Raw genomic sequence first — 26,812 nt, 5'->3', positions numbered from 1 at the left:
TTTTAAATTTTTTTAAAAGATTTTACTTATTTATTTGACAGAGAGAGAGAGAGCACAAGCAGGGGGAGCAGCAGGCAGAGGGAGAAGCAGGCTTCCCACTGAGCAGGGAGCCTGATGCGGGGCTCGATCCCAGGACCCTGGGACCATGACCTGAGCCAAAGGCAGATGCTTAGCTGACTGAGCCACCCAGGCGCCCCTGTATTTGACTTCCTAATAACATAATGACAGCTAGAAACCTCTGGCTTCTTAGTTAAAGTTGCATATCTTCCTGGATATTCTCTCTGGGCAAGTCAGACCGCTCCCCTGCAGGCTAGCTTTTTGACTTTGCAGAGGAGGACCTCAGTGACCCCGATCTTGACTACGAGCTAGAAGCAAAATGTTTTTGGTGGTTGTGATAGGGGCTATGTGGGATTTTCTAGCCACGAGAATATTATTGAAGCCTTAGTAATTCCCATACCTGCTTGCATCTCAGAATTACTTGGACTACTTATAAAAATACAAATACTCAGTTTCTTTTAGGCCCTTCTGATTCAGTAGGTCTCAGCCCAGTAGATGGGGTCCAAGAATCTTTATGTTTTTATTTTTTTAATTAAAAAATGTAAATTTGAGTATAGTTGAAGCACAATGTTACGTTAGTTTCAGGTGTACAACACAGCAACTCGACTCCTCTCTATGTTTGATATGCTGTGTAGCTCCCTTCTGCCACCGTATGCTGTTGTTACAATGTTGTTACAATGTAATTACAATGTCATTGACTATATTCCCTACGTTGTGCCTTTTATTCCTGTGAGTTATTCATTCCATAACCAGAAGCCTGTATCTTCCACTCTCCTTCCCCCATTTTGCCCATCCCCCCACACCCTTCCCTCTGGCAACCATCAGTTTGTTTTCTGTATTTATAGATTCTGATTCTGCTTTCATTTGTCTATTCATCCATTTTGTTTTTTAGATTTCACATATAAGTGAAATCGTATGGTATTTGTCTTTCTCAGTCTGACTTATTTCACTTAGCTTAATACCCTCTAGGTCCGTATATGCTGTTGGAAATGGCAAGATCTCACCTTTTTATGGCTGCCTAGTATTCCATTGTGCATATATACTACATTTTTCTTTTTTTTTTTTTTAAAGATTTTATTTATTTATTTGACAGAGATAGAGACAGCCAGCAAGAGAGGGAACACAAGCAGGGGGAGTGGGAGAGGAAGAAGCAGGCTCATAGCGGAGGAGCCTGATGTGGGACTCGATCCCAGATCGCCGGGATCACGCCCTGAGCCGAAGGCAGACGCTTAACTGCTGTGCCACCCAGGCGCCCCATACTACATTTTTCTTGTCTGTCAATACACTTCTGTTGCTTCTATATCTTTGCTATTGTAATTATGCTGTAATAAACTTTGGGGTGCATCTATCTTTTCAAATTAATGTTTTCATTTTCTCTGGGTAAATATCCAGTAGTGGAATTACTGGATCATATAGCAGTTCTATTTTTAACTTTTTGAGGACCCTCCATGCTGTTTTCCACAGTGGCTGCACCAATTTACGCTCCTACCAACAGTGCCCGAGAATTCCTTTTTCTCCACATCATGGCCAGTGCTTGTTTCTTGTCTTTTTGATTCCAGCCATTCTGACAGGTGCAAGATGATACCTCATTGTGGTTTTGATTTCCATTTCTGTGATGATTAGTGATGTTGAGCATCTTTCCATGTGTCTGTCGGCCATCTGTATGTCTTCTCTACCCATTTCAATAGGATTATTTAGGGGGTTTTGGTATCAAGAGGTATAAGTTCTTTTTATATTTTGGATATTAACTCCATATCAAATGTATCACTCACAGATATCTTCTGCCATTCCGTATGTTGCCTTTTCATTTTGTTGAATAAAACTTTGCTGTACAGAAGATTTTTATTTTGATGTGGTCCTAATAGTTTATTTTTGCTATTGTTTCCCTTGCCTTAGGAGACATATCTAGAAAAACGTTGCCATGGCTGATGTCCGAGAAATTGCTGCCTGTGTTCTAGGATTGTAAGACTCTTTATTTTTTTTAATATTTATTTTCTAAAGATTTTATTTATTTATTCAACAGAGATAGAGACAGCCAGCGAGAGAGGGAACACAAGCAGGGGGAGTGGGAGAGGAAGAAGCAGGCTCCCAGTGGAGGAGCCTGATGTGGGGCTCGATCCCACAACGCCGGGATCACGCCCTGAGCCGAAGGCAGACGCTTAACTGCTGTGCCACCCAGGCGCCCCGAGACTCTTTATTTTTAATTGGTTTCTCAAGTGATCGTGGTGTGGAATCAGATGTAGGAACTGCACTGTCTCCTATTTGCTCTTTGTACTTCGTGCTTGGTTCATGTCTTATAAACCTCTGAGCACCCGGTGCGGAGGGACCCTTTCCTGTTTATCTTTTTATCAGTTCCCATCCTTTAGGACTGCTACCCAGCACAGTGTCCTGCAAGTGCCATGCACTCAATGAGTGCCTAGTGAATGAATGATTGAATGAATGAATGAACATTCCCCAATAGCTTTCTTCTTTAGGAGTTGAAGAGCACAGACCTCCGACACCACGTGTTCAAGATCATTTGACTCAGAGAATTTATTTTATAAATATGGTGTCAAATAAAGCAGAGAGGGGAAGAGCCCTAGCTTTATCTTGGGAGGTTTTTTGCCTTGGGGATGTTAAGAAATAAATGATTCCTTCTAAAAAGAACTTATGCTTTTCATCAAAAGATAAATTATTCACCCACCCAACATGGTGCATTGAGTTATTTGTACAATATTTCAGAAACAGCAAATTGACTCAATAGAAAAGGAAACTTTCTAAATTATGCTGAAATTTTGCCTTGAAATATAAACCTTGAAAGAATGAGACCAGGAGCTTCTTTCATACTGGGAGATAGATGCAGTGATACAAATTTAATTTATTGTGTTATGGTTTATTTATCAGGTGCTCTGCTTAAAAAGTTCAAAAAACCTGTGTCTGCAGAGAGAAGGCCTGGCAAGTCCCCCACTTAGTTTGAATCGTGAAGGGGGACAATCTAGAAAATTTTGGCTCCGAGAAAATCTTAAAGCTTCTTTAGCTGTTTACGTAGACTATGCTTTCCAGAGGCCCTTTGCCTTTTTTTAAATTTCTAATTTCTGGGGTTGAATTCCTTCCAGAGGAGGTCTCAGGATTCAGAAAGGCCGCAGACGGGTGAGTGGAGAATCTGATTGGCCTGGGCTTGATTGCCTGTGGTCTACAAGGCTCAGACCAGCAGCCTTGGGCAAGTCTGGCACTCTATCTAGAAGGCTAGGGATGAGGAACAGTTTTTTTTCTCAAGTTCTCAGGAGTCTCTGTTAGGCGAATGTTATATAAGTTTATGGGCACTACTAATGATTTCTAGCTGGAACTCAATTTGAGTAAGTTTGTGAAATCTGTGCTTTGTATCACTGGCACCTGCCCTTTGTTTTTCATTTTTTTCTTCTTAAAAAAACAAACTCATGAGAAGGTTATAATGTAATAAACTATTCAAATGACCATTTTCCAGACCAAGAAGGCAATGGTGCCGAAAGTCAACCATTGGTGGGTTTGCCGCAGGACCATGCAATAACTTGAAATGTTCGCTGTCAGCTGAAAGTCCAAAGGCCATGGTATGAAAGGTGTGTGGGAATGTCAGTTTTTAAACATCTGCACTTCACAAAAGATACATTCACTGACAGGGACTCTAGACTGGTTGGAATAGAAATATCAGCGCTGGTCTCGTTTTTGTCTGGGAGGTTTGGAGTTATGGCTGCCTGGGCCCTAGCCATCTTCCGTCGTGATTCCTGTGTGTTAAGTATTAGCATTATGGTTAGTACTGCTACCGCGACTTCTACCGTTACTATCATCACACGCCTACCCAGGTGTTGTCTTGCTGGCCCAGGCCATTCCAACAAGAGAACTCAGCAAGCCTGAGATTGGTCTTGGGCATGGGCTCCAGAACTATGACAAGATTTGGACAAAGCCGTGAGAGATTTTGATCAGACATTCATTTAATACTTGTGAGGTTGGTGGTCCTACTGGACGAGGATTATTCAAAGAGGGCAAGAGTCCATCCAGTTCAAATGTCTGTACAAATAGAAAGGCTTAAAAAATCTTAAGAACCAGGGAGGAGCATAAGGAGGTAATACCAGAGTGGCAGATGCAGACTCCCTGAGAATTGGGCAATGGGTTACTTCCGTCTCAGGCTTTCAGGGTGAGAACTCTCCATTTTGAGGGCAGTGATATTGGAACTCTTAATAGGGCTCAAGCTGTCCCATTAGGATTGTAGACAAGAATCCAGTTGGTGTTTTGGCTAGCGAGCTCTCTAGACATTAAGAAACCTTACCTGCTAAAGAGGTATCTCCAAAATTGTTAGGGACGAGACCCCAAAACAGTCGTGGGTGACCGATGATTTCTCTAGTGGGTATGCAGCTTTTGAACATTGAAAAGACTCAGACTTCATGATAGAACTGTTTGAGAGTATCAGACTCATACTATATTTTCTAAAGAATCTGGGACATTTTATATTTTAAGCATTATTAAGGTGATCAAGTAGTGATTTTTCTGTGTGAAAGTAGCAGTATAGGAAATCTGACACCATGATGCTCAAGGTTTTCAGCTCCCACCGAAAGCTTATCATTGCCACCACCACTGTCTTGGTAATCACTGAGCGATACTAAGGGCACACTTGTAAAAGAAGCTAATCGGCTCTGACCTCTTTCCTTGAAATCTAGTAGTCCATTTACTTGGTGAATTTTCTTTCTTTCTTTTTCTTTTTTTTTTTTTTTTTACAGGAAGGAGGATATAATTTATACTAGCTCACATTAAGCAAGTTACCTGTCCAGGTAACATTTTGAAGAAATCAAATGGAGATACACTATAACACACACTTGAAGTCTTTCCAATAGGTTTTTATTGAGCAAAGACATTCTCTGACCTCAGCCTAGAACTCATACCTTCTTCTCTGCAAATTGACAAATCACATTAAAACATACTAATGACGTTTTGACGTGTGTCAAACAGAAGCTTGCCAAAGGAACTCCAAAAAGTGAAATAATTTCTTGGGCTTTAGGAGATGTCCACAAGTCTCTGTCATTCTACTCTTGTATCCTAGAAAGTTGCAGAATAGTATAAAATTGAGATGTGGTAAGAACATGAGTTAAAACACTTTTCATTTGGAGTTTTGGACATTTTATAATTCAGAGCAAGCGTTCTCAATCTTTTCATTTCAGTTTTTGATGGACTAACCATTGTACATATGTCAGCCAGAGAGAAGACACTAATCAAGCTGACTGGTATCTTTCATTTAGTTAGGCAACCACATTTACTGGTCATAGAAATGTGCCCATAAGCACCTTGGGAAATGAGGAGAGGAAAATGGCGGTCTCATCCGCAAGTGTAAGTGAATGGAGTTGTCTCTGGGCTTTTGTGAAAGACTTTGGCCCTTCTTGGGCTCCTGGATTGTAAATTATTGGAAAGGAGGACCTTTTCTTCCATCTCCACGAGCATTTATTCTGTGCTCTGTAGACCACCACCTCCCCCAGGGAGCCCAGCTATCCTTTTTTCCTTCATTGTGGGGTAGGAGTAGATGTTTCTCCCCAATTTGCTTATAGCAAAAGTAAAGCTAAGTAAATTGTAAAAGTCTCTTCACATAACTTTATTTGACTCAGAAAGCTTAAGATTTTGCTGCAAGTAACAGAAGGAAAAGGGTTATAAGTGACAATTGCAAGGTTTGTTCAATATTAAGTTCTCTATTGTCATAAGCTGTGCTTCCCAAAAGAGTGTTGACAGTGTGCAGAGTGATGTCTCTGTGCAGTTATGAAAAAGGGAAACATTACAGAGATCAGTGAGCCTGCACCGTCTCTCCCGCGACAAAAGAGAGTCCCCTGAATTTTCAAAGTGAGTTTTTGAAAGTCACGTATGTACTATCTTGTAAGCTGTAGTAAATGAAAAAAAAAAAAATCTCCTCAAACAATAGACATATTTGGTGGAATTCTTGAGAGGGATGCGGTAATTTTATAACTGAGAAAACAAACATCAATATTTAAGGAATGATAAGCTCTCCCAGTGGAAATCTCTTCCCCTTCCCAACGCGGTGTGCAATTGCCTGCAGGCGTTTCTAGTCAAAGATGCCACCTGCATCTCTCACCCGGTGAATATTCAGGAAGACTCTCGGTACTTCTGCTAATTTGTGTCTGTGTGATTAAGATTTATTGGAAAATTGTGCAATATCAGGATCAATAACTGGGGACGTTGGAACAGTAGCGGACACGCAGCAATTCCTCTGGTGGGATGAATGTGCAACCTGAAGAAAAGACACATCCCTCTGTCAATTAGGTTTTAGGTTCATGGCCTGAGAAAACAATGAAATCAGTCAGGTATTTAGCAAGGGGGAGGAGGATACAATAAAATCTCTCATAATGAATTTAGCACAATTCACTTGGAAAGCAAAGGACAGAGGCCAAGAGAGAATGGTTGTAGGGTTCAGATTGCTCCAAGATATTATAATAAATGGGCTTATTGACTGTGTCTCACAACAGCTATCTAGAATGTTTCCTTCTAATTGTACCGTAACCAAGGTCTTAAATAATAATTGGGAGCAGGATTTGGATGACAAAGAAAAAAAAAAAGCCCGCATATATATTTACATTAATTTTTCAGGACATATTTTTGGTTCTTTATTTCTTATTTCTGGCTTGTCTTGTTTTCTGAGAAAACCTGCATATATCTCTAACTGGAAAACAAGGTAAAGGATAACTTGAAAAATGTTGTTTTCATTCCTTTACACTTGAATCTACTCTGCCTTTGAGACACTTAGGGGGTGGAAGAAAAATCCTTTACACAGGACTCATAGACGAGACACTGCCCCCCTTCCCCCGAGGCTCCCTTTTACCCCAATCCAACCGCCTCCCACCACCCGACTTGCCCTGGCAGTTAATATTGGTCCTGAAGTGCTGCTATGGCCTGACCTGTGGAGTAGCATCCTTTTCCTAGAGTAGCTGTTAAAGGAGAATTGGGGAAATGCTGGGAGGGCCCCCAAGGAGTTTAGCTTCCTGTAAAAGCTCTGCCCAGGAGCCCTGTTGTTTTTTGGTGTTTCCAGTTGCTCTGTGAAGCACAAAGGAAGCTTTGAGTTCAGAGAGTCGTGGAGTATGTTTACTTCTAGGGGTTGGATCAGCACAGTTTCCGGGCCAGAGGCTCAATGTCACTGTTCTAGCACCATGAATGGTTGGTCAGTAAACAGCCATCTGTGCTTCCAGGCAGATCCAATGAGAATTTGGGCAGGTGCTGTCGGGGGGGGGATCCACAATGGTGGTAACCATGTAGACTGGCCTGGTGCACATTCTCTTTAGCCCAAAAGGCTGAACAGAGAAAGACTCCCTTTCCTTTATAAAAGGGAGTAGTAGGACTAGGGGTGGGCCAGAGAATTGCAAACAGCATTCCGGAATTGCAGTGCTGAAAAGAGGCCAAGTTCCCCATTACTGTACGTGTGGAGGCGGCAACACGTAAGATATTGATGTAGCTGACTCGTTCTCTGTGTCAGCCTATCTCGACCTTGAAAAGTTCTGCCTGGGGCTAATGAAACTGGGCTAAACTTAAGTAATAGGTCTCCAAGGTCTTGCCCCAGTGGCGTTCTTGAGCCAACTTGCACTTACGTGGGGAGAGCCAATTTTTACATATCTTTCCAACTGTGTGTTCAGTGGTATCACGTTGGTAGCTGGAAACGGGCCACGAAGGGAGTATTGACACCGCGAAAGCTGTCAAAATCTACAAATCCAAGTTTTTACCTGCATACCATTGTCTTGAGCTCCTCCATTTTGAACGAGTGGTCTAGTGCGGACTGAGGAATTCCCTTTCCCTTGAGCAGATCTGCCTTTCGCCTCACAATCCTTGCCACTCACCTCTACTCTAGTGCCACTCCTGCTTGCCTCTGCTTAAAGCTCTCCCTCCCCTCTTGATGCTTCCAGCACTTTCCATCTCCAACGGTCTGCACATCTGAGCTCCTTACCTTGCTTGGGTTTGTTGTTGTTGCTGCTCGACTGTATTCCCTGTACCTCCAACTGGAACGTGAGGGCGCGGAGAGCAGGCACTGTTTGGGAGCCTCAGCAATGACAGTAACGATGACAGACACGGGTGGCTCAACAGGGGGCTTGAACGGAGAGGAAAGGGACTTGAAAGGCATATTAAGATAATTTAAAGTCCCGGAGTAACACTCATTCAGTATAAAGGACGTGAGGGAGAGGACTCTGGGGGTCTCATTCTGAAGATAGTCATATGTTCTCATAGTGTGCCTTCCTTCTGAGGCTTGCTTAGTGATTTTTTTAAGTCATCACTGTTGGTTCCCAGTCAGAACTGCTCAGTTCTAGCCAGAGAACTAACCTTCTCTCTGGAATGGTAAGGAGGAGGGAGTAATAGCGAACTCTAACAACTTCTGCTGTTTACCTGCCACGGGTCTGTTCACAGGAGGGTTTCCCTTAGCTGTCTCCTACATCAGTCTCCTCTCCACCCCCACTTTTGCAGGCATCTGGGGGGCTTATTTTGCCATGTTTAAAGAGTCCCAACTGGGCTCGAACTCTCCGTCTTCTGTTTTCAGCGTCCATGGTCTTGTGTGAGTGGAAGGCCCTTCTCCTGAAGGGATCCCAGATAAAGGCGACCTGTCAGAGAGGATCCCCCAGCTGGCTTACAGAAGCAACTTCAAAGTGGCCCCAGGGACATGAGCCCCCAGTGGAAGAGGCTCGAGCAACTACCAGGTGGGCACCATCCCCTTCAAGTTACAACAAGATACTAAGTCTGCGTCTGGCTTTTCTGGTGAATGTGGGTTTGCTTTTCTTTGCGAAGGTGAGTCGTCTTGATCTGGTGTGTGTGTCTGTGTAGGTGGGGGTGGGCATGGGGGAGATGCGCCAGACAGGAGAGGTGGGCTGCCAGTCTCTGCTCACAAAGGCACTGGAAGAGTTTGCTGCGTCATACCGGCTGGGTTAACCAAAGATCCACTAATTCTACTAATATGTGGAAGGCTCTCTGTAGACAAAAAGATGAGTGGGGGGCGGGGCGCGGTGGTTGGGAAGAGTAATGATAAAAAGGTGAAGACGAAGGAGCAGCTTTATATTCTGTCCCCGGAGGAGCCTTTCTGTCTTCCTGGAACATGTATTGGTGTCCTAGACATGAGGAATTGGGAGTTTTTAAGCAAAATACTGTCTGCTGAGCAATGTAAATGCCATTCCACGTCACCATTTCAGACATGTCGGTAATGACGTTGCTCACCAGTGCTCCTCTGCAAGCGGAGTTTTGCTTTGAAAATACTCCGAGAAGAGGACGAGTGGATAGTTGACATGCGGGTTCCAAACAGAAACATTTTCGTTTTTTATTAATATTGAATTAGCTCTCCCCAACGCCACTAAATAGACACTGAACCAGTAGGAAAAGAATACTGGAAGCAGGGAGGCTAAACTCTTAGCCTCTTCAGGGTACCTGCATGTTTTGACCTGGGCTTGTGAATGAATGAATGAATGAATGAATGATGACTTGGAATAGACATCACTGTTGTTAGCTATTCTAACACCAAAACTAGCAGGGAAAAAAAAAAATCTCTAGCCTTTAAATTAAGGTGGTAAAATTGTATATATGTGTGGAGGGAGGGGGAAATAGATCTCTATGTCAAAAGAGTTGCTCCTCTCTTAAAAAAAAACTTGGAAACTCTGCTTGCTTTTGATTTAGTTTGGTCCTTCCTTCCTTCCTTCCTTCCTTCCTTCCTTCCTTCCTTCCTTCCTTCTTTCATTTTAGAGAGAGGGAGAGAGAGTAAATAAGGGGAGGGGCAGAGGGAGAGAATCTTCAAGCAGGCTCCCCACTGAGCGCGGAGCCCCACACGGCGCTCGACCCCATGACCCATGAGATCCTGACCTGAGCTGAAACCAAGAGTCAGACGTCCCACCGGCTGAGCCACCCAGGTGCCCCAGTACCTACTTTTAAGTGCCATGAAATCAACATTTGGAGGAGCCTAATTCTTCACAAACACAGTTTCTCTACCGGAACCGTCACTTTTGTCTGTAGGTGAAAGCAGATGCTATTTTAGGTGATCACAGTCCTAGGAAAATGATTAAGGCCTGCTGTCTTTTTATTCGGGCATCTGGCTCCTTAACACCATAAATTAAAGCATGCCTTGAAGCACAGGTTATGATAAACACAAGGATTTTTGACATCGGGACTAACGATCCTGTTCCTACATGTTCCAGATAATTGGACAGCAGACAATGCTCCTTTTCTTCCTTCTGATCCTCTGTATTGCTGTGGAAATCTGAGCAAAATTGTGATAATTGCTATGATTGTGCACTTAACATTCCGAGCTCGGCTGGGATGAGGAAAAAGTAGCAAGCTCTTTGTGGTTTTCACCAAATCTGGTAAAACCTGGGCTTGATGGTGGCCAGTTTTAGCTGTTGGTACTAAGTGCTATGAAGTTCAGTTTTTGAAAAACACGTTTACCGATGAATTCCTTCTACGGTGCCAAATTTCAAGTAACCGTTCCATCTGCATTTGTCGCAAGGGGGCTTATGCATGCTCTTTGGGCTCCACTATGTGTGGTGTTCTAACCAGCAGCCCCCTGCTCATGAGAAGAGGCTATAAGGCAAAAGACACGAACTGTGGTTTGATGGGCTGTTTCTCCCTGCCCCACGCCTGAAGCTATGTCCAGGGCCAACGATGTAATTTGTGGGGCTCAATGCAAAATGTAAAGGCAGGGTCCCTTGTTGAAAATTTATTAAGAATTTTAGCAGTAACAGCAAAGCGGTAAATCAAGCATGGGACCTTTTAAGCAAGGGGCTCTGCGTGACTCACAGGTCACAGGCCTGGAAAGAAGCTGGCCCCGCTCGTCTCTGACTTTCCTAAATAAGTAGATGGGATAAGAAGGGAAGGACCGTCATCCTCCCCGACACAGTTGACAGCATATAGCGAATGACCGCGGGGAAGAGGTGATATCCCATTGAGGGCCCAGACATCCACTCCTCCTGCCCTTGGTGGAGAGGAGACAGAAGCCTGAGTGAATCATGGGGACGCCTTCGAGATCCTTCTGATCCTCCGAGTGTATAAACTTGGAAGCCCTTATCCTGAAGAGACTCTAATTCTCAGATGCCACACTTTTCTTTATTACTCTCCACAAATTGAGAATCGTGGCTTTACCACTCAATAATGATTATGACCCAAGCCTGGCGATGGGTCATCTCTGAGACTCAGTTTCCTTGTCTGTGAAACAGAGAATACCTCATGGGGTGTTGGTGAGGATTAAATTAAACACCAGATGTAAAGTGGCGCTCAGTAGAGTTCCGGGCACACGGTCAACTCTCAATAAATGGGGTTATTATCGCTATTATTACGGTAACCCCTTGCTTTTGGAAAAGTGTGTGTAGGAGAGAAAAGCCCTCTTTGTGGACTACCCACTCAGGCCCCGGGGTGACAACTCGGTTGAAGGCTTATGCTACCCCAGTAGGCCTTCTCTGACTCTTTTTTCCCCAGCTTCCTCCAGCTTAACTCTTTTCAAATGTAGAATCTTTTGAATATGATGAAAGTCCACACACTAACAAAGCCACTGCTGCCAGCAAGGTCACCCAAGGAGAGGCAGTCTTGTCCTCTGGGCATCCAGAACCACGTGCATTTTTTCAGAGACTCGGGAGGCTTGCCAGCTGAGCTGAGCCCCGGCGGAGATTCCCTCCTCCGGCCTCTTTCCAAGCCAGGCGGGGGGAGTCTCTTCAACTCCTGCTTCAGCTTGGAGGGGTCGCCCAGATCCACTTGAGGCTTTGTTGGTGACATCAGACCCTTTCGCATCAGACCCTGCTCTTCTGATCAGAGCAGCTGGGAGGCACTAGCTGGCGCTTTCGCAGGGAGGATGGAGTCTGCGTGTGGTCATTCCTCCTCTTGCCTCAGAGAATGGGGTTGGGCAGGGAGTCACTGACCTGAGTCCCGTCATTGCAGAATTTTAGAGCTGACTCATTTGAAACCTTTCCAATGTCCATACTTGCTCCCTCAGGACTGAGAGACTCTCTTAGACCCGGCACACCTCCCCTCCCCCACCCTTCAGACTATGTGGGATCTGACCTCCCTGCCTCCAAAGCCTTCGGGATGCAGTCCTCAACAGGAGAGTGCTTTATTTCAGCAACCCGAGTGTGGTTTTCAATTATTTGCACTTTCGCTTTAGTCTTTAGGAGCAGATGAGCTGAGGACAGACTCAGTTGAGGGATCTTTGGCCGGAGAGGCTTTGTCAGAACAGAGAGGAAACTAGCATTTGTCAAGCACCTTCTGGGTTCCTGGCACTGTACTAGGGTTGCCATTATTTCTTCTCGGGACGTGGAAATTATTATCTCAGTTTTCTGTCAGTGAAGGAACGGAGGCTGTTTCCATATGTTACCCGAACGCACCTAGCTGGTAAGAGGTCGAGGCAGCATTGAAGTCCAATTCTGACTTAGTTTCTCTCAGCTGCTGTCTGTCGCCTCCGCAGACTGGTGTCCTCCAAGAGGAACATTCATCCTCATGTGTGGGCACGCAGCTGCCAAGGCAGACACGCGTTGTGTACACAGGCAAGGAGGGGCCGGGGAGGGCAGAGCTTGGTGGGAGGTACCAGGAGGGCACAGAAGTCCCCAGAGGGCTGTCTGCTGGCACTTGGCTCTCATTAGAAGACAGAGTGAACGTGGGGCCCAGAGAACCTTGGGTACTGTCTAGATGTATAGTTTCGGCCGTGATCAGCTGTAAGAGGAGAAGCAACTGAAAGTAAATACCAGGATAATCCACCACAGTTTATAAGTGGTAGACAGAGGGTCCTAGAACCCTGCTGCACACGGACTCAGGGAAGATATAAAAACCAGCTCTTTGAAATGTGGGCGAAGGTGCTGAACCAGATACCCCAGTGACATCTCCAGCAACATTGCCTTTGAGGCATCCTCGTTCATGGGGCTGGGACTTGTTGGTAGACATTCCTTGGGCAGCTTGGCATGGCAGCAGGCAGGTGTCATAGGAGACCTGGCCATGCCACCACGGCACAAGGTTCGCTGTGCTTAAGAAGAAGGCTCCTACTAAGACCCACTCCAGACTCCTCCCATTAATGGGAGTGGTAGCCCCTGGCTCCAGATACCTCCCAGGTGGGACGCTTGGACTGGGCAAGTGACCGGGCTGCTGTAGGTGGAAGTCCCTAGCACATTTTAGCTGTTCCGTGGTCATCCCAGGGCGGGGATGAGCCTGATAGAGGGTGGGAGCATCAATGGGACTCAAGGGTGACAGCTCTTTACCCCTGACCTCCCTGATGATGACAGTCTCCCTATTATACACACTCATACTACAAGGAAAATGGCGTCACAATTTGTTATTTCACATATATTTGCGCAATTCTTTGAGTGATGTATCCTCCTCAGTCTGCTTTTGCTCATCATTGATTCTCAATGCTTAGTACATTGCCTGCCACGTACAGCAAGTGTTCAGATAAATATTTCTCCAGTGAATGAATTAATGAAAAGTTTTAGAAGTACTGGAGGGGAAGAAAGTGCTTTGGAAATAGTTTAGCTTTGCCTTTTTCGGTTCTGCTGATTGAATACATGACAGAAACCATAATTATTGGAGTTCCAGATAAGAATCCAGAAAATGCTATTTTTTTTTTGCAGTGTCATAGGAAGACAACCTTTGTTCCTCTTCACTGGTTCGTGATATGCTTGTCTTTGAATGAAATGAGGCATGGGGGCAGTCAATATGCCCTTTTGCCCTGGCCCCGGACTTACAGCTACAGGTCCCCTGTTGGAGGGAGGAGAGTTATCAGGGAACAGCCAAAACAGAAGTAAAACAGATCTTCAGGCTCTTCATGGGGATTCAAGGTCAAGGCAAACGTTGGGGGGTGGAAAGTAGGAAGATTTGGAGGTTGTCTCTGTGCTTTGAGGCGATCTGAAAGGCTAGCTTGACCATAACATCCCTTTTTATTAGCCTAATTGGAGGTTCACAAATTTCTGTGTTTATGAACATAGAATTCGAGAATTTTGGTTAAGATCTGACTCTTGAGGAAGTATAACAGTATAGACATTTTCCCAGGAGAGGAGGGCATGAAGCGTGAGTGCCCTCACAGCATGGAAGCATGAATCGTTTTGCTAAGTTAGCCAGCTCTTACTGAGTTGAGGTCTTCCAAAGGCCAGAAGGAACGTGATAGGCGAAGGTGAAAGGAGATTGGAGTGTGGGGAGTTTGGGGGCTGGTGGGAGTTGGGAGGAGAGGTTTTGAGGAGGGTGGTCTCATGGAACATTCCCGTGGGGTCAAGTAGGGACTTGGCAGAGAAATATTGCCGGGGTCCAGGCAAATACCTGTATACACTCAAGCTGGATATTTGAGGGGGAGTTTAATAAAGAGGCTGTTTCAAATGTGTGATCAGGGTATGGGCAAATCAAACCAGGGACAGTATAGTACCTTGGGACAAACACTAATAAGGAGCCAGCTGCTCCACTCCTGGCCTGACGGACGGAGCAAGGGGACAGAGCAGTTACTGGACCCTGGAAAGGTAGCTGTAGGAGAGACCACTTATAAACTGTGGTGGATTAAATGGAATCAAAGTCTAAAATTCTTTGATACTCCTTTCATCAGGACTGGGGGCTGTGTTCTCTCCCCTTGAATCAGAGGGGCCTCTGTGACTGCTTTGACCAAGAACATGGCAGAAGTGATGTGGTGCCAGTTTCTAGGCCCAGGCCTTGGCAGCTTCCATTTCCGTGCTCTTGGACCACTCACTTTGCTGGGAGGAAGTCTAACAGCCCCACGGAGAGGCCCACCTGGAGAGCTCAAGGTCTCTGCTAGCAGCCCTGACTAGGCTCACCCAAATGATAACAAGCACCAACTTGCCAGCCATCTTGGGAGTGGATTCTCTAGCCCCAGTCAAGCTGCCCCAGCTTACGCCACATGGAACAGAGTTGAGTCACCGTGCCAAGCCCTGTCCAAATTATAGGTTCATCAATAAAATAAGTGATTGTTAATTGTTTTAGGTTACTGTTTGAGGTAGGTTGTTACCTACCAATGGATACAGGAATATATATGCATGGCCTCAGTAGAGAGACTCAGATAACTCAAGGGAACCTGGTGGGACAAACACTCTGGCCTCTCTCTCCTCCTGCCTACTTATTTACTGCCAGTGACCTCCAGTGGATGAACCCAAGGAAAGCCAGAGGACAAGGAATCTATCGATACTGTCCTTCTAGGTCAGTACCCTGGGAGAAGCGTGAATGGAGAGACGGACAGATGGAAGTCATCCAGCACAGGCACCAGGCAATTTGAAGTCGATTTCATGGTGTTAATCCCGTTTGATAAAACTCAACTGCTCAACCCTGCAGGACACAAACCTTGAAAGACAAAGACCAGTGTCAGTTTTGGAAGGTAGCCAGGTATATGACCAATAAGCCAGAAAGGAGAAAAATTTGCCTAAGGCTTCAGGCTCTAAATTGTGGTGACACCCTATGAATGTTGGCCCTTCAGAATCTGGAAAAGGCTGGGGCTGAGCAACTCATTCCCTAATTTCCTAAATGGCCACCTGAGGGGAGCCCTGGGGAAACAGTGGAAGAACTGGATTTGCCTTTATGTCCCATAAGATTCCAGAGAAATTGGAATCATCTGGCTAAGGAAGAGAGAGCTACCTTCCTAGACTTGGAAGCCCCAGAGAGGCAGGGCTGACCTGGGCATGATCAAGACTGATAAGACCTTGCTAGTCAGAGGCAGATGGCCACGACCCGGTCTCTGGAGCAGTGGGCAGAGAGGGAGGAGCCTTCTCAGATATGCCTTTAGGAGGGAGGAGGGCTACTCCCTGGGCCTCAGGGCCAGCCCCCAAACCAGCGTGGCACTAGCAATGTCTTCAGAGGAAATTTGCAAAACCAAGTGAGTGGAAGCTCTGGAGAATTCCTCTAGCTGAGAGGGAGGTGGTAGAATGTGATGATTAGAGCTGGGGTTCAGGAGGCTAGCTACCTCGATTCAAATTTTGACTCTGCCTCTTGCTAGCTGTGTAACCCTGTTTAACTCCTCAATGACTCAGTTTTCGTGTCAGTAAAATGGGGATGCTAGTAGATGCCTATGATGTGCAGTTTCTGTGAAGGATAAATGAGCTCGTGCCCCACACTCAGGGAAACAGCAGAATGAGGTGGTTTAAGAGCACAGGCTCTGGAGCCAGACGGCCAGATGTGCATCCTGACTCCACCACTGACGGTACGCATGAGGTGGGTCAAGTTATTGAGTTTCTCTGCGTGGTGTCCTGGTTTATGGGGGGAATAACAGCACCTCCTTTGTTTGGCTGTCATGAAGACTAATGAGTTAGTCTAGGTGAAGGGTTTGCAGTGGGTGGTAGCTGCACTTAGCGAGCATTTCCTCAGCGGTGATGACCATGATGGCCGCCCCGTCCCAACGAGACCGCACGCTTGGGGCCCACAGTAGTAGTCCAGCACTAATATGGGCGTCCTGCTGGGAGCACGAGCTAGAGGGAGAACCCCAGGAGCTCAGTTCAGATTTATCAGGACCTACGGCCCGGCCCCTGCATGGGTGTCTCGGTGGGTGGTCGAGCTGTTTCCTCAGGTGGTGGTCACACTGGCCTCTTTGTATTTTGCTCTGTTCCAGTCTTACCTTAGCTTCTAGGCTGTCTGTCCACCAAAGACATTATCCCCCTACGGCTGCCGCCAGCGGCGTTCTGAGACCTGGCTGGGTGGTGACTGGTGGCTCAGGGGAGCTGGGCTTCCCTTCTGCCCTGGGGCCTGCTTGTGGAAAAAAAGCAAATGAAAAATAGTTGCAATAAAGAAGACTGCTCCCGGTAGACAATGCTTCTTTGTTTCTGGGTAAATGATACGGCTTAGGCCTCCTACCGAGGCGTCTGAAATCGGAGCAAGCTGGTTCTCTTTCCAGCTTCTGGAACCCACTCGTGATATTGCTACTCTCCTGTGCCTCAAGTATAGCCTTCCTGAAGACCCTGCCTTTTAAAGGCCTCAGCACGATTCGCCTGTTCCCGTGTGGCTTGCTTTGACAGACAGAGGGGCTACTGGTAAATATTCCAGAGCAGCACCGGGCAGGAGAGAAACTGTGGTCACGGCCCACGCTGGCAGGCTGGGGGAAGTCACATTAGTGGTGAACCTTTTGGGGCCTCTTTTTGCAAAATGAAGGTAACATTAACTGACTTGAGGAAGTATCCTGAGGCTAATGAGATCCTTGGAGAAAGAGCTAAGGACTATCAGGTGATGGTATTTATTGTGTTGACAGAACAGCAATGCTCATTAGATCCTCTGATTTTAAGGCCTGAGGGCTGGTCATCCTTAGGTGGACGGTTCTTCCTGCCTCGACTCCTCCCTCCCGCCCCAGTCCTTCCCTGAAGCTCTGGTGGATTCTCAGGAATGGTTGCCCCTTGGACTGGCAGAGCGGCAGGAATTCTGGGAAGAGGACTATATTCCAGGAGCCTGGCCTGCCCCTGAGATACAGTGAGGTGAGTCCTGAGAGCCCAAAGATCGGCTGCCCCTCTGCTCCTCACCCGGGCCGACCTGGAAAAGCAGCAACCCACAAATCAGGCCGTTTCTTCACTCTCCCTTTCCATAAAGTACCTTGCCTCCTGAGAGGCCGGAGCTATTGTCCCCGTCTCCATCTCCCATATCGCGGATGAAAGAGGTGGCCCAAGGTACAGCAGACAGGCTGCCAATTGGCGACGTCCACCAGCAGAGCCTGGCTGCTCAGGAAAGCCGTTCTGGTCAACTGCGATTTCTGCAGGTAAAGTTCTCAGTCCGCCAGCAGAGGGTGCCCACAGAGCTCTCTGAAAATGACCCAAACCCGAGGAATGAGAGGAGAAAGACGATTTCCAGTGTCTGTGAGACTGAGGCAAAGTACAGCTCGCCCGCACCTGACACGACCACAGGCACGGGCCAGCGAGGGAGACGGGAGTCTGCTGGGGGAGGGGAGCCAGGGTGGGAGCGTTAGAAATTACCCGAATGGTAGCTAAACAAGTTGCTTCTTGATTTTCAATTGGCAGCTGCCGTTGCACTTTGAGGATTGGCTCAGGGCAAATTTTCATTCCTTGGCAGAACTCCCTTCCCCACCCTTTCCCCATCCTTGTGTACAAAGGAAATGCAAATACATGTAAATATTAGCCTAAGCCACGGGCTCCTTGGAAGGTAAGGCTGCTGCCCCCGCTGCTGCTGCTGCTTTAAAAAAAAAAAAAAATCCTATAATGCAAGTGAAAGGACAGATTTTCTGAGCCACTGCTCCTGCACCAGGGTGAGGCCTCTGAGAGAAGAAACGGCGAAGCCATGGTTCTCTGAAGAGAGGGCCTTGTGCGCAGCGTGCCTGGAATGAGAGGAGCGACGGGGCCTGGCAAGCAGCCTGGGTCTGGCCTCCCTGGGTCTCCAGGGCCTGGCACGATGACTGGCACACAGTAGGTGCCTGTGGAGGTTTGTTGAATGAGTGAGCGAGTGAATGGGGAGTAAGCTGGAGTGGGTGGCTCGAGGCCTGGGCTGGCTGGGAGCTTTCACCAGGGCGAGGGGAGAGCTGGGAAAGGGGTGAGGGTTGGTGGTGGAGGTGGGTGTGGGGTGAGCAGTATGGAAGGGTGACTTGCCAGGGAGGAGAGGTCCCATGTTCTGGTTTGCCTCAACCTCAGGCCTTTCCTGTGGATGTCCCAGACTCCAGAACAAAATGTTTTGACTTTATCCCATATAGCTGGTCAAACTACCCAGTGGCCCCATTCATTCGTAAGGTCTACTCATTTACAGGGATGGAGCAGCAGTGGGGACCCTGGCAGTTACCCTGTGTCCCCACTCCAGAGACCCCAGTCTCCTTTAGCCATTCCTTGGTGAACTGGGGGAGTAAATGTTGGAGAAAGTGAGCATACTATTAATACTGGGCAGGGCTTTGGCTCTCGGGAAACCCAGCCAGTGTGGAAATGGGCTTAGGGACTGGATGCTGGGTAATTGGGCCATTGATCCCTCCGGACAAGTGTGGGCAATATGTGTGTATATACTGTGTGTGTGTGTGTGTATGCGTGTGTGACTCTGCAAGCATGAGAATGGGTTGCAATAATGCCTTGCCCTTGATGTCACAAATTACCACAAACTGGGTGGCTTAAAAGAACAGAAATGTATTCTTTCACAGTTCTGGAGGCTACAAGTCTGAAATCAAGGTGTCGGCAGCGATGGTGTCTGCTGGAGGCTCTGGCGGAGAATCTGGTCCATGCTTCTCTCCTACCTTCCGGTGGCTGTCAGTAATCGTTGGCATTCCTCTGCTTCTAGATACATTGCTTCCATCTCTGCCTTTGTCTTCACATGCTATTCCACGGTCTCTACAGTTCTGTTTCTGTCTCTTATAAGAATAAGGGATTTAAGGTTCACCCTAATCCAGGTTGATCTCATCTAAAGACCTTTACCTTAATTAAATCTGCAAAGGCCAAATAAGGTTATATTCTGAGGTTCTGGATGGATATATCTCTTGGGGGAACAGTACAAAGAAGACACTAATGTGTTTATTGCTGGATTACCCCCCTGGTGGACCACCCATGTGCTTAAATAGGAACAAATAGGGGTACTGAGAGCCAAAGAGATTGATTTTGTTTTTGAAAGAATTTGGTATTTCAAAAAAGAAATGAAGTCCTTGTGGAAAAAATATGATTTAGGATTGTTTTGAATTCTAATTTCATATTGAAATGGGAGAAAGAAATCATACTTCCACTGCCTGGGGTCTCTAAAGGTGTTAAGGGAATTAGTGAATTATACATAGGTCAGTATGGTGAGAAGGTAGAATGTGAAAGAGTGTTGTTGTTGTTGGTGGTGGTGGTTTTATTCTCTGTGGTGTCTTGTAGTTATTGAGGCCACTGGTGACCTTAGCAGGAGAAACCACCATATTGTTCACCGTCAGGGGGTTGGGGTTGAGGAGTGAATGGAGGTGAGGAGACTGTTCGTGTGGCTATCTTCTTGCCGAGAGCTTGCTTGTGAAGTGAGAGAAAAGATTTAGTGGTCTCAGAGACGTGGTCTGTGATCTTAGAAGGTTAATTAATAATCTGCCATTTGTGCTTGCTACAATTAGCTTGAATTGCTGCCAGAACTTCTTAGGGATGGTATCCACTGGCGACGTCTCTTAAATAGTGCAAATGGAGGTTGCTAACCAGGCCCAAAGCTTCCGCCCAGGTACCTTCATGTCCTGGGTAGAGCAGCACTTGAGCCCCGAATTCAAGAGCTTGACAATTTCATCGCCACACCAGTGTCCTCTCTGTCCTTTGTACGGCTGTTTGCCCTGCCCGCGTGCTCTTCTTCCTCCATCACCTGCTTATCTGTTAAAGCTCAGCTGGAATATTCCCTGTTTGTTCTACCCTTCCCCCATGATGTTCCTCAGTCTTTAGAACCCCCACAGCACCCTTAAATTGGGGACATAGCATTTATCATGGTACTACGGAATTCCTAAATTTTCTGCCTCTTCCATGACATCATTGAGATCAGGACCCCTGTCTTTCCTTTTCCCGGTCCTCAGCTCCTCACACAGAACTGGGTATTTAGTATGAGTTCAATAAATGTTCACCGAATACATGAGTTTGCGGTTAATACATTACCATTCAAACAGTGAGTATGTCTGAGGGAGAACACTGTTGGGTGTCTGGCAAAGGGATGCAGCCAGGAGAGAGAAAGGGAGGGAAATGGGGCACTCGTTAACAGCATCCATTATCCACTTCCATTACTACTTGAACCCAGGTTTTGTGCAGGTATGTGCGTTCTTCCAAGCGGCCGTGGCCTCAGAGGAAACTCACCCTTCCCGGGCCTCATTGGGTGGGTCTGATTGGACTGCAGGTAATCACATTCCTGTGGCCAGAGGTTGATTTGGGAATGGGCATTACACCCAATTCTGGCCAGCGAGACATGGGAGACTTCTGAGAAATGTTTTCTTGCTCCTAAGAGAACAAAAGAGATGTTGTCTCTTCTTTCTCAGGGTGTTGTCATGTCGGAGGGGAGAGCTGGCATTACTGAAGCCATCTTGCCATCAGCTTGAGATGGAGAAGATGCCCGAGGACGGCCGAGCAGAAAGATGGTAAGACCCTGGATCTGTGATCACATGGCTGGGCCACTGAAACTGCCTACCCAACCCTCCGTCCCTTAAGAATTACAGTTATCGCGATGGATGCATTTCCTTATTGTTTAAAGATGCTTGAATCTGTTTTTATGACTTGAAGCCAAAAGCATCCTAACTGAAACAACTTGCCGTATAATAAATATTCATCAAATATAACTCGGTTTTAAAGTGATGGCCTTAGAAACAAAAGAGCATGTTTCCCGAGACCCTGTCTTGCACTGGGATTTGGAAAAGTAAAATATGATATTCCCGTGGTCTTCTCCTTATAGGCCCAAGGTTATTTCATTTATTTGCCTATGCCAAAATTTCTTTTTCTGGAAGATTAAGAAAAAATTGGTCATGAGCTATCTGAGGGAAAGTAAACAAAATAATAAGATGCAGAGAAGAAACCTTGTTGCTTTGGGGAGATATATAAGTAAAGCTTTAAAAACTGTGTACAATTAATTTTATTTAAGTTCCTAAAACATTAAAACAGGGTACCACTGGCTCATAAACAGAGAAATGACAGAATCCATGTCAAGAAGTAGAACCCAAAACATACAGGGATTTAGCATATGATAAAGGTCTCATTTCAAATCAGTGGGGAAAACTAGATGTTTTATCAACGGTGTTTGGACAACATGGTAGCCAGCTATCACAACGAATGCATAAATAAAATTGGAGCCATACCTCACACTTTACCAAAGGAATTCGAAATGGGCCAAAGATTTTAAATATAAAAATGTGAAACCATAAAAATATGAAAAGACGTATGGACTATTTTCTTTTTGTAATTTATGACCAAAGAAAACCTTTTAAAATATGACACAAATTATAGCAGTTATAAAATAAAATATTGAAAGATTCAACCATATTTTTAATAACGTACATGCAAAAACAACCATAAGGGGAGTCAAAAGTCATTGGACAAATTGGGAAACATATTTGCAATTCATTGCTCCATATCAGTAAGAAAAAGACCAACAACGCAATACAAAAGTGGGTAAAGGATATTGTGTTAGGTGACATGGATTGGCAATTTGGCAGTTATCTATCAAAATTACAAATATATATAATCTTTGATCCAGTGATTTTACTTACAGGAATTATTTATAAAATTCTATTAGTAGCAACTCTATTGAATTACAACATACTCCTAGATGTGGAAATCACTTGTTGAACAAGGTTATTCATTGCAGCATTGTTTGTAGTATTGAAAAATTAGAAATAATGGAAGTGATCACTAACCAGAGACTGCTTAGACAAATGATACTGTGTTAATATAATGGATTATTACTCATCATGGAGAAAGACTGAGGAGCTCTTTGTGTACTGGTGTGGAGAGAACTCTGGTATATATTAAGTAAAAAAAGTAAGGAATGGAACAGAATGGTGGATTACTATTTGTAGAAATAAAGGCTGGTGAGAGGTGGGGTGTCTGGGTGGTGAAGTTGGTTGGAAGAGTCTTGATTTCCACTGGGGTCCTGATGGGGTCATGGGATCGAGCCTGGCATTGGGCTCCATGCTCAGCATGGAGTCTGCTTGAGATTCTCTCTCCTGTCCCCCTCCCCCCCAAATCAATCAATCTTAAAAAAAAAAAAAAAGATGGTGAGAGGTGCCTTGCACAAATTTACTTATATATTTCTGCAAGGAAACGTAGGAAATCAGTGACACTGATGCCTGTAGAGGGGAACTGGAGGGCTGGAGTATGCGGGGGAGGGAGGTCTCACCGTGTAAAAATGTATGCCTTTGACTTATGAACTATGTGAATAGATTACCTATTCCAATTCTAAACAAATAAATTACACTTAAAAAGGTATTTGAAAAGCAAGGAGGAGAGAGAGACAAACTCTTAATGCTTTCAAAATGAAAACTAAAAATGAGGAACTGTAAATCTAATTTAATAAACGCAGGACACCCATACCCAGCATCTCCACCTTCTTCAGCTCTCTACCAACCTCAGATAGGCTGGGGTTTGATTTGCCAGCCCTAAGTCCCCTCCCTACCGCTTCTCATTCCTCCTGCCCCCAAGGTCAAGCTCTCTGCTGGGGATTCACCTCTATGCTTCTGCCTTCTTCATACCCAGGGCAGAGCACTAAGCTGTTAAGGGCATCCTACTTTCCTCTGCTGGGTACAAGTGATGGGTACAATTGTTTGTCTGAAGGGTGGGTGAGTAGTTGAGACACTTAGTTTTAGAAAATTAGACTGAGTCAGAAGAAAATGAAAGCAAGTCAAAGTAGGAGGTTTTCACCCGTCAAGTACTGTAACAGGGTGGGTGAGAGGAAATGATAATAAACCGTGGAAAGGGGACCCACCTACTCGCCACACTTTGGCTGAATTTTTCTATAGTTGATGCTTTATTAACATCGGAGGGGATTTGATGACTTGTCATATTCAGTCCCGACTACTGAAATGAAAAGGATAGAAAATGAAAAGTATGGAAAATGAAAATCAATTGCATCCTTTAATTTTAGTCATCCCATTCCTGGAGCATATTGAATACTACTTTGGGTTCTTTCATCGTTCAGGTTATTAATAACAAAGAACCAAAGTATTTCACATTCCTAAAGAGCCTTTCATCTCAAAGGAGCCAATGTAATTCACTAATTCAGTTACCTGAACTACATTTGGTAATTATTTGAGGATCACTTCACCCAGGGGTGAATTTCAACGAGTTGTGTGACACAGCCAACAGTCACTTCATTCTCCAGTCAGTGAGAAAGAAAAATGAATAGCTAATGGGGATGTCCTCCTGAAGGATTTGCCCAGTGAAAACTTCAGGGAGATGGATGCTGAAAGAATGTAATTAACTGCCCGAAATTAGTACCTCCACTCTTACTCAGGGTTTCCTGACCTCTTTACTAGAGTCAGGGTGGAGAGGTGTCTTATCTCAGAATGGGGCTCTCTAGCAGCCAGGAGACCTGTGAGCAGCAGTCACTCCATTGCTATATTTTTTTTTGAGTGGTTATAAATGGTATTGTATTTTTAATTTGTGTCCACATATTCAGTGTAAGACTATAGAAATGCAATTAATTTTTCTATGGTTACAATTGATTTTTGTGTGTTGATCTTGTATCTGTGATCTGGCTGAACTTACTAGTTTGGGGAACGTTTTTTTCAGATTCCTGGGGATTTCTATGTAGACTATGATGGCATCTGCAAATAAGGGCATTTTTAGTTCTTACTTTCTTATCTGTATTCCTCTATTTTCTTTTCTTGCCTTATTGAGCTGGCTAGATCACAGGAATAGCAGTGGTGAGAGCAGACAACTTTTCAGACCTCTTTACCTTGTACCTGATCTTTTTTTTTTTTTTTAAAGATTTTATTTATTTATTTGACAGAGATAGAGTCAGCACAAGAGGGGGGAATGGCAGAGGGAAAGGGAGAAGCAGGCTCCCCGCTGAGCAGGGAGCCTGACGTGGGGCTTGATCCCCAGACCCTGGGATCATGACCTGAGCCGAAGGCAGACACTTAACAGACTGAGCCACCCAGGTGCCCCCACTTGTGCACAATCTTAGGGGAAGAACATTCAGTCTTTTACAATTTGTTAGCTATAGGTTTTTTGCTGATGTTCTTTATCAAATCGAGGAAGTTTCCTGCTATTCCTACTTTTCTGAGAGTTTTTTAAATCATGAGTAGGTGTTGAATTTTTATCAAATGTTTATTCTGCATCAGTTGATACGGTCACAAGGGATTTTTTCTCTTTATTAATGTGGGTGACTACATGGATTGGTTTTTGAACATTGAACCAGACTTGTATCTGTGACTAGCAGTTATTCTAATACTACCTATTTTAAAGTTCATTTATAAGGAATAGTGTCTCAGTTATTTGACCCTGAGGGGTGGGGGGAGAAGAGAAGTTAAGTAGCTGGAGCTTTTCCAGCCAAGGGCATGTGGCTTGATCCACTTTACTGAATCTAGTAAGTCTTCTTTCTCTCTTCCATCTACTCTGCTATTACCCGGAGGTCGGGAAATTGCCGGCAGCATGACACCTGCCCATTACCCTCGAGGCTGGTCATTAGAGAGTGTAACATGGAGTCTGGCTGCTGTGAAAGCTTATGTTTGTGGGAACATGTTCATTAGCCGCTGCTGTCCCAGAAAGAGTGAGCTCCCGCCTCCCTTCCGTATGCCAGACAGCATGTGAGTGCATTTGAATGGCAGAAGGTAAATCATATCTAAAATCCTAGTGGAGAAGGAGTCAGGAAGATAGGGTTTTAAGTCTTCCAACCCCTGTGATCCAGGGAGGAGTATAGAAAAGAGGCAGAAATAGATGCAGAGGGCCAAGAGACAAAGTTGAGCATCCCATCTGCCTCAGTGAGTCTGATAGGAAACAGACCTTCCGTCTACTCTTCTTAATTACTCTGCAAATTCTTCTCTTTAACTTTAATGTCATCTTTCCTCTTTTATTTCCCTCATCATCAGTCAAAAACCTACTCAGAAGGATGCATTTGCAAAGGTGGAGTTGGAGTGGAAAAGAGAGAGGTACGATGCAATGCGATAGGATATCTGCTATTTTAATGACCTGTTTGAATGAGGTGTGCTTGTTTGGAGATGTTTGAGAAGATGAGAAAGAAAGAAAGGCAGACAGAGCTTAACTATTTCCAGAAGAGTCTAGATTTTGGCAGCTGGGAGTGGTCTGAATGGGTGCATATGTAGCCTGGAGATAGTGTGCAGAGTGAGCAAGCATTAATTAAGGACAGGGCTCATGAGCCTGGGGGCTCAGCAATGGGACATGACCCCAACAAAGTGAGAGGAACAGACGGGCAATGATCATGTTCAGAGAAACAGAGCCAAGGACTTGAGTAGGATAAGCTGCAGCTTGATTGGCAAGTCAAAGTTGAAATCAAGTCGGTTGGGAAGGAGAATTTGGAGTCAGGGGCTGGGACGGCTCCAGGACCTCTGGTGGAGCGGGTGCCGGTCCTCAGCCCTCCGCTGCTGCTTATTATTTGAGGTGGCATGGTGTGCAGAGGAGCCTTCTATAACCAACGAGCCTTGTGTGTATCATGTTTGGGGGTTTGAAGTGATTTCTGTGGATGGATGAGGGGTTCAGCCAGACGGATTCTGATTTCCAAGATCCCAAGATCTTCGTAGTTTAGCTCTTTCTCCAAGGCCCAGGTAAGATGTTCTGCTAAGAGATAGTGTGATTAGAAGTCAGTTGTGTGAAACTCCCTGCCTCCCCTCCCCTTCCCCTTCCCTTCCCCTTCCCTGTTCCCCGTTCCCCTTTCCCTGTTCCTGTTGCGGTTCCGGTTTCCTTTCCCCTTCCCAAAATCTCAGTTGGGAACTTTTTCCCATGTGGAAGACTACTGAACCCTTGAATAAAGAAGTACACTAAGGGTGTGGGTTAGGGTGGTCAGGGCTATGGGAGGTAACAAGAGCCAGTGAGTGACAAAATGCCTTCTTTATGGACACAGCTCCCTAGACTCCTCCAGTGTCTATGTACCACCTCAGAGTGCAGCTGTGCACGGCTCTCCGGCTCATTAGTTATTCTTCAGAGGGTTAGAGCGCAGCTTGAAGGTGTCGGGGGTGACCGATTTTATTCCTACACGCATCAGGGCATTCTGCACCGCTCCGTGGCCCCCCACTGCTCCCTTAGGCTGCTCTACAGGTGTGAGATATTGGTCTCAAGAAGCTTGGAACTGGCATCATCAGATCCATGGGCGATGTTAGAAAAGAATAGTCTCGAGCAGCGGTACGCCCCGTGTCCTTCTCAATACAAAGGACTAAACGTTTTTCCATGCCAGTGATTTTCAAATTCTTTTGGCCTTTAAATTCTTTTCC

General features: G+C 45.5%; 1 long non-coding RNA gene across 2 annotated transcripts in view; it reads left to right on the top strand.

Annotated features, from left to right (window-relative positions):
- The window catches only part of LOC121100283, a 148,496-nt gene that overhangs the window by 16,278 nt on the left and 105,406 nt on the right, over window positions 1–26,812 (top strand). For both annotated transcript variants that reach the window (XR_005832043.1, XR_005832044.1), the window contains exons 2-4: window positions 8,585–8,741; window positions 17,256–17,441; window positions 20,915–21,013. This is a non-coding gene — a long non-coding RNA (uncharacterized LOC121100283). The remainder of the gene's footprint in view (window positions 1–8,584; window positions 8,742–17,255; window positions 17,442–20,914; window positions 21,014–26,812) is intronic.

The sequence above is a fragment of the Ursus maritimus genome, unplaced genomic scaffold (assembly GCF_017311325.1).
Source record: "Ursus maritimus isolate PB19 unplaced genomic scaffold, ASM1731132v1 scaffold_36, whole genome shotgun sequence".
Classification (NCBI taxonomy): domain Eukaryota; kingdom Metazoa; phylum Chordata; class Mammalia; order Carnivora; family Ursidae; genus Ursus; species Ursus maritimus.
This window is presented reverse-complemented; position numbering and strand designations above follow the sequence as displayed.